General features: G+C 39.9%; 1 protein-coding gene across 2 annotated transcripts in view; it reads right to left on the bottom strand.

Moving 5' to 3' along the window:
- The window catches only part of LOC123518801, a 53127-nt gene extending 47660 nt beyond the window's left edge, over nucleotides 1-5467 (bottom strand). Inside the window, exon 1 of one of the 2 annotated variants that reach the window (XR_006678880.1) lies at nucleotides 4977-5459. The gene's annotated coding sequence lies outside the window, so the exon portion shown is untranslated. Of the gene's footprint in view, nucleotides 1-4976 lie in introns of both variants that reach the window. The other variant, XM_045279814.1, reaches the window with a different exon arrangement.
- Nucleotides 5468-7581: the final 2114 nt, after the last annotated feature.

Raw genomic sequence — 7581 nt, 5'->3', positions numbered from 1 at the left:
AACCTAAATCTTCTAAACCTAGGTTTAACAGAGTCTGTTCTCATGCTATACATAAGAGAGAGGTTGCCCAAAAAAAGATACTTGAACCTTCCATCTCCTGAATCTCATGCACTTTATATTTCTACCCAGAATCATGCCAAGTCTGTTCTTCAACTTACCAAACTCTTTCATAAATAGAAAATGTCAAAAATTTTCAAACTCCAACTGCCCTCGTGACTTCTAGCATCTAGCCAAAAACACTTCCAATAACTTTACTTCTTCATCTTTCCCTCCTTTATTTCATCTTGATGGCACCACTACCATCTCTTCTGTCTATAAAGCTGAACTCTTCTCTCAAATCTTTGCCAACAACTCCACCTTGGATGATTCTGGGCTTGTTCCTCCCTATCCTTCTCCCTCTGACTACTTCATACCTACAATAATTAAAGTTCTTAGTAATGATGTTTTCCATGACCTCATTGGCCTAAACCTTTGGAAGGCTTATGGACCTGATGGTGTCCCTCCTATTGTTCTCAAAAACTGTGTCAAATTGACAGATGAAAGAATTGAGATTTTGATGCAATGAAAAGTACAAAGTTCTCTGGCACAATCAGAAATTTTAGATATCATATGTCAGGTGTTCTATGGCTCCCTTCAATTTGCTATTTACTCCATAAGGAGTTGGACATCTATGGTGGAAAATTCATTAGATTCACTTGCACAAGCATTAGGAAGTTGTGCACATAAACAACATCAGCTTTGGACTGAAAATGAGAATACAGAAAGGAGAAACCAACAAAAATGCTACTTATCAGTTACCTCAGATAGCTATATTTTGCTGAGAAAAAGATGAGGTTTAGTATAGAAGAGATGCTGGTTAGATCTATGGCCATGAATGTTGCAGAAGTAATGAGGAGGAGCCTGATTTGTGGTGATTTGTGGTACCCTTGTGGAACTCCACTGGTTACTTTCTTCCACTCGGACTTCCTTCCCTTCACCACTGTTCGCATTTCTCTTCCCACTAAGTAATTTTTCATCCATTTTGCTAGTTTATCACTTACTCCTCCAATTTTCTTTAGTTTCCACACCAGTCATATTGTGTGGCACTTTATCAAAGGCCTTTCTCAAGTCCAGGTAAATAGCATCCACCCATCCCTCTCTATGTGTGTGTGTGTGTGTGTGTGTGTGTGTGTGTAATTCACTGTTTGATCTGCTGCAGTCTCTGACGAGACAGCCAGACGTTACCCTACAGAACGAGCTCAGAGCTCATTATTTCCGATCTTGGGATAGGTCTGAGACCAGGCACAAACCACACACCGGGATAACAAGGTCACAACTCCTCGATTTACATCCCGTACCTACTCACTGCTAGGTGAACAGGGGCTACATGTGAAAGGAGACACACCCAAATATGTGTGTGTGTGTGTGTGTGTGTGTGTGTGTAATAAATTGCATGCAGTTTTGTGTGAAGGATGAAAGTTCTCTCGAGGTCAAGCTGTGACTGCCCCCTTATGTTGTGAGACACAAAGGGAAATGATGACTGAGGTCAATACAAGTTCACAGTACTCTATAATCCAGTGTTTTTGACATAACTGGGAGTAATTATCACTTTGAGAGGTGTCTACTGTCTTCTGCTTTGGTAAGAAGCCAAGTAAAAAGATTAACGAAATGAAAAGAACTACTGTTTTTGGAAGGAAGTTTTGGCAGAAGCTATCTTTTACTGCTTTTTTCATGCTAACTGCTCTTCTGACCTTGCTTACTGCATGCCTCCCCTCCTCCTGCAGCCTCAATGCACAAGATCTTCTTACTTTCACCCCTATTCTGTTCAACTCTCTAATGCAAGACTTAACAAGTATACTCTCAGTCATTCATACCTTACTCTGGTAAACTTGAACTCCCTACCTGCTTCTGTATTTTGAACTTCCTATGACTTGACTTCATTTGAGAGGGAGGGGGTTTCAAGACATTCATTCCTTATTTTTGGCTAACTCCCTTGGAACTGCAAGAAAACTTAACTAAGAGGGGCTTTTTTCCTCCAATTACTAAATAAATAAATAAATAAATAAACAAAAAACTTAGTAATCAGCATCAGTCTAATGAAGCTGATTGTTTGTAAGTACCAACACCAAAGATGCATTAGGTTAGCAGTGGCTAATATCAATAATTATGTTACCAAAGACAGAAGAATAATAACAGTGCACTACTTATAGCCAAGGGTGTGGAGTCGGATTTTCAAAAGTCCGACTCCAGTAAATTTAAATGTTGCGACTACAATTCCGACTCCGACTCCATGAAATTTGAAGGTTGCGACTCCGACTCCGGCTTTTTTTTTTTTTTTCAGTACAACGATAGTCTATTTTTATTTTTCCATGAGGGATGGTGGCCAAGGAAAAAGATTAAGCAAAAAGCCCGCTAGTTGCCACACCCAAAAAAGACGAAAGTTAAGAGAATCAATACTTACATATTTTCGAGTCAATCCATAATAAAAGTGTACTTGACGATTATATAATTATCATAAATTAATAAAAATTACCTTTATATGTAATGCTTGATTGGACACATCCTCCACAAAGTCAATTTCTCCCTATTTGTAGGAATCTCCAATCTGCATGAAGTGGAATCTTTACTCGAAAATTTATCACGTAAAGGAGTCGGAGTCGCTCATATTTTTACCGACTCCGACTCCAATTTCGACTCCGACTCCGGCCAAAAGTAGCCGACTCCTCGACTCCTTGACTCCGACTCCACACCCCTGCTTATAGCCGAGCAAACTGTGTATCTAATTTGACAGCATAAAATACCTGTGCACAGCATATTCAATAAGATTAGATTTTTATCTTACAAATATCTGAAAGTGTGTTTCTTTACACCACATTCCTTACTCACTTCACAGGCACATCACTTTCTAACTTTTTTTATCAGCTCATGCAAACTTCTATGCTGCTGTTTAATTCACTCTTTCCTCTTTTCTACTAGCATGGTTATAAAAAATTATGATCATTCAAACATACATGCTTTGCTGGTATGGCTCCCTATATTTCTATTACAATACACTTCAGCTTCTTAACATCATCATCACTAACATATTTCACTATCTTGGGAGGCATAATGAGGGATAGTTTAATGGAAAAAAAAAAAAAAAAAAAACTACAAAGAAATTCACTGTTTACAGTGTGGTACCATGAGAGCAGCTGATGCTTTGTGTAACCCCATCTCACACCAAAGCCACCAACTCTGTTCATGGACTAACACAAAATTTGTTAAAAAGTGGCTCATCAACCAATTTGCTTATGCACAGTGATGTTCATAGGCTGCGCTTCCACTGTAACAAAAATGGCCTTAAAAAAAAAAAAAGCTTACTGAAATGATGGTCCTCATGCAGTCATGTGTTCATTGAAATCAAGGGTTAAGTGTCTTGAAACCTCCCTCTTGAAAGAGTTAAGTCATAGTTAGTAGAAATACACAATCAGATAGGGAGTTCCAGAGTTTGCCAGAGAAGGGAATGAATGATTGAAAATACTGGTTAACTCTTGCAGTAGAGAGATGAACAGAGTAGGGTGAGAGATTGAAGAAAGTCTTGTGAAGTGTTAAGACACCTACTAAGGTTGATACCAGAAAAGCAGTCTGTAAATCTTACCAATAGCACCTCCTTAAGTATTTTTGAATACCCCTTTCCCCCTCAGCAAGCTTGGGGGCACGTGGGGAATCTGTGATTTGGAGCGGGGAGACAAATTTAGCAAAATTTGGCTCCCAAAAAATGTCTACAGACCCCCTTAGCCAACACTAGCTGGGGGACCTATCCAGACCTTTACCATAACCTTACCAAACCTAACCTAAGCGTAGTCTAGCAGAGGGAGGTTGTGCTCCCTCAGATCCCCCTCCCCTAGTCCCCCTACCATCTTTACTCTCTAAATTTCTTCTAGCAGGGGGAGCTGTACCCCCAGACCCCTCCAAGGACCTCTGATGTCATGTTTTACAATGTCACAGTGGCCACATGGTCACCAACACCCGAACACATGCAGAACTCTCCTTGCTTGTGAGAGGGACAACAAACTTTGTTACTGTATGTGCTTTTTGGGAGGCACCTGCCAAACTTTGAGAGCCTGTGTAGGACACACTAAGGCCAGCTGCCAAATAAAATTACAAAAAAAGTGTTGGGCATAAACTACTTCATCACTAAATGTCAGTATCTTACTGCTTCATTAAGAGGTATTGGTAAGATTATCCAAGCAGTCCAACCTGTCTTTTCTTCCAACTTTCATACATTTCACAATTTCATCTATTTCCTTTGTCTTCAAATCTTGAAACGAACTTTGAAGCACAATAATCCCTTCATCCTCTTCTACTCTTCCAGTACCATGCTTTCTCCCCTACAAGACTACATATAACCTTTAGTGGACTACCCCCTCTCATACTCATCACATCCACTATCATATGCTCCCTTGCTTCTTTTACTCATGCTGCTTGCCACTTGCCACTGGCACTGCTGTAGTGTATACCTCCGGATTGGCACATGCCCTTCAGACTGATTAACCGTCTCTTTTTTTATTAAAAAAAAAAAAAAAAAAAAATATCATAGGACATGCATATGTTGGGCTTTCCGTCATATGTAATACAGTACATGTACATACTCATTCACAATACAAAGGCCACTTATTTCATGCCTATTGCCTTCCTGAAGCTGGAGCTTGGAGGAGCGCGGGGTTGGGGGGAGGGAGTGAGTGGCAGCTCGGGACACATACACAAAGAAGACGAGGGATGTGAGCTTAAGATTTCACCAGTGCAAGAACGGTGACAAGCACAAACGGGGGTGAGGAAAGGGAGAAACAGTGACAGGATCCCGATAAAAGTATTTAGCATGGAACACAAATACAACGGGAGTGACAATGAATGTAAACAGAGAGAGAGAGAGAGAGAGAGAGAGAGAGAATGTTCAAGACAGCACAGCACAAACTAATTCTTATATTCGTACTTTATGAATTAATAAATGATCTTACCCATGGCGTCTGGATGGGTGTGGCCACTCTGAACGTAGACCCAGAAGGAACCACACGTACACAGCCATTTACCGTTCTGCCTCAAGGAACCGCTCTGTCTGCCAAGGAATCCGCTGCTGTCTGCCGGCCTCTGCTCGAGCCGAAGTTCGAAACAAATGTTCAATAAGGAGCTCCGAAGCCTCGAGACGTGAAGCAATATGGTGTAACTGGACTTTGAATTTAACGTCACATTCTAGTCTTTTTCCTTCAGGCTTTAATCTCAGGTCTATGTGAGAGGTTAGAAAGCCTTTTGAATCAATGCAACATTATCATAATCTGAAGGTTTAGCACGTTCATACAGCTGTATGCGGAGGCACATACATATACTGTACGTATGCCACTATTCTCCTTCCTTCGTGGCCTGCTACGTCAGAGTGTACAGCAAGAGTACTCCAACGTGCTATATAATTTTGTGGTGCTATGTTAAGTGCTACCATTGTTTCAATGTGAGATACCCGCATGGAAGCGGATTGGTGTAGAGAAGGATGAAATGAAATAGCGGAATAACAACCGCGGGACAATGTTATCGAGAAGCCATCCATTAAACAGGCAAAAAAAAAAAAAAAAAAAAAAAAAAAACTACCAATAAGCGTTTTGCAGTATTTTGTTTGCTCATCAGCACTCGCAGCGATGCTCTATTGCAGTAAATTGATTACGAACAGTGTTAGTAATGCCTGTATTTGCACGGGTGTGTTGAGTTGGGCGACTCAAGTTATTCGGGTTGCTTAACACTACTTATACCATGTGACAGGTGGCCCTACATCCTGCATGCCACCACAGTTTTTGCGCAGGACAGGGATGTTACGTTATTATGTGTGTGTGTGTGTGTGTATTTATTTATTTTATTTATACCTTGTGGGCTTTTCACAGGAATTTATGGGGTAAAGGAGATACTTTTTGGGGTACCTCCTATCTCAAAGCCCACCCGCTAGGAAACCGTTGCCCCGAGTGAGGAAGCCCAACCTACACTCGGACCGTGGACAGGATTCGAACCCGTGTGCTTGGAGACCCTTCGAACCCTAAAGCACGCATGATTCCACTGTACCACGGCTGTGTGTGTGTGTGTGTGTGTGTGTGTGTATATGTATATATATATATATATATATATATATATATATATATATATATATATATATATATATATATATATATATATATATATGTATTCTAAAAGAGTACTGGCATCAACTATTAATGATATAGTCTACAGTATCTTCGTTACTCGGACTTCATTTTTTCCTCTGCATATCCTCATTTGTTGATATCTTCATCCCTGCCTCTGTCCTCTCAGCAGGTCACAGTAACGTGCGTATGTTGTGAAAAATATCTTACCACCTATATAAGGAGGTAAGAACCGTGACCTGGAGCCACATGTGTTTTCCTTAGCTAAATTACTCTTGGTTATCTGAAAATACTCCCTGCCATCCATAAGTTTTGGAAAGAAATCTTCGGTAGCCTGTTGACAGATTGCTTGTCTATCTCTAACAAAAAAGAACAGACTCCAACAGTTACGTAACTACCAAATTTGGGGTTGCATATGGTCATTAACAGTTCTGTAGCATGGTGCTCACTTGTAAATGTATTGATGTACTCAGGTGGAAATATTACTAAAGAGATATAGCTGTCGGGTCTCTACTTGAAGCATTTTTCCAACCTATAACCTAATTCTAATAAAAGTGATATTTGTCATCCTTTTCAAAGCAGCTATCATTGTCTAAAGCTGCCTCTGACGTGTATCATGGGCAACAAATTAAGAGTGACTTATAATAATACAGATGAGTTGTTATCCAGTATGTTAGTGGTTGGAGATTATTTGAAAGAAAAAAGACCAGATGTAATGTGCACAGTAGAAACAAAACTAAAAGAGGAGATCCATGCTAGCTTTAAAGAAAAGGAATATAATGACTGGAGAAGAGACAGAAAGGGAAAGGGGGAGGAGTGCTAATAATGATTTGTGATAATATGTGTGTGGAGGAAATGCAATATGGTGATGTCAAGTAACAATCAAGACTTGAGACACTGAAAGAAAGGAAAGTCATAGTTACGTATGTGTCACCCAAGACAACTACATGGAGAACTGAAGAACACAAGGAAATGCAAAGAGAGGTGATTAAGTGTCTAAATAATATGATACAAAGATGGAAAAATACTATTAGTAGGAGACTAACTGTAAGAGAGAGAGAGAGAGAGAAAGAGAGAGAGAGAGAGAGAGATGGAAGTAATGGGTAATGCTGGATTGTGGAGCGAAGAGGTTTTACAGTTGACTATGGTGAATCCACTGGCTCAGTGGGTGGAAGAATCAACTAGGTACAGGGGGGAAGAAGAACCATTGTTTATAAAGAAGCCAGAGCTCCCTCCCACCATACAATACCTTAGTTCAATTTATTGCATACATTTCCAACATTAATGTTGGAAATGCAGGAAGAGAATACAGAGAAGACTACAAAAAGGAGAAATTAAATTATGCAAGGGCAGATTTTGAAAAGTTAAGAAAATTTTTTGCTGATATTGAATGGAGAAACATTATGAATGGAGAGACAATACAGGGGAAATATGAAATATTCCT

Source organism: Portunus trituberculatus, chromosome 44, assembly GCF_017591435.1.
Source record: "Portunus trituberculatus isolate SZX2019 chromosome 44, ASM1759143v1, whole genome shotgun sequence".
NCBI classification, from domain to species: Eukaryota; Metazoa; Arthropoda; class Malacostraca; order Decapoda; family Portunidae; genus Portunus; species Portunus trituberculatus.
The sequence above is the reverse complement of the archived record's forward strand: the minus strand, read 5'-3'. Positions and strand labels throughout refer to the sequence as shown.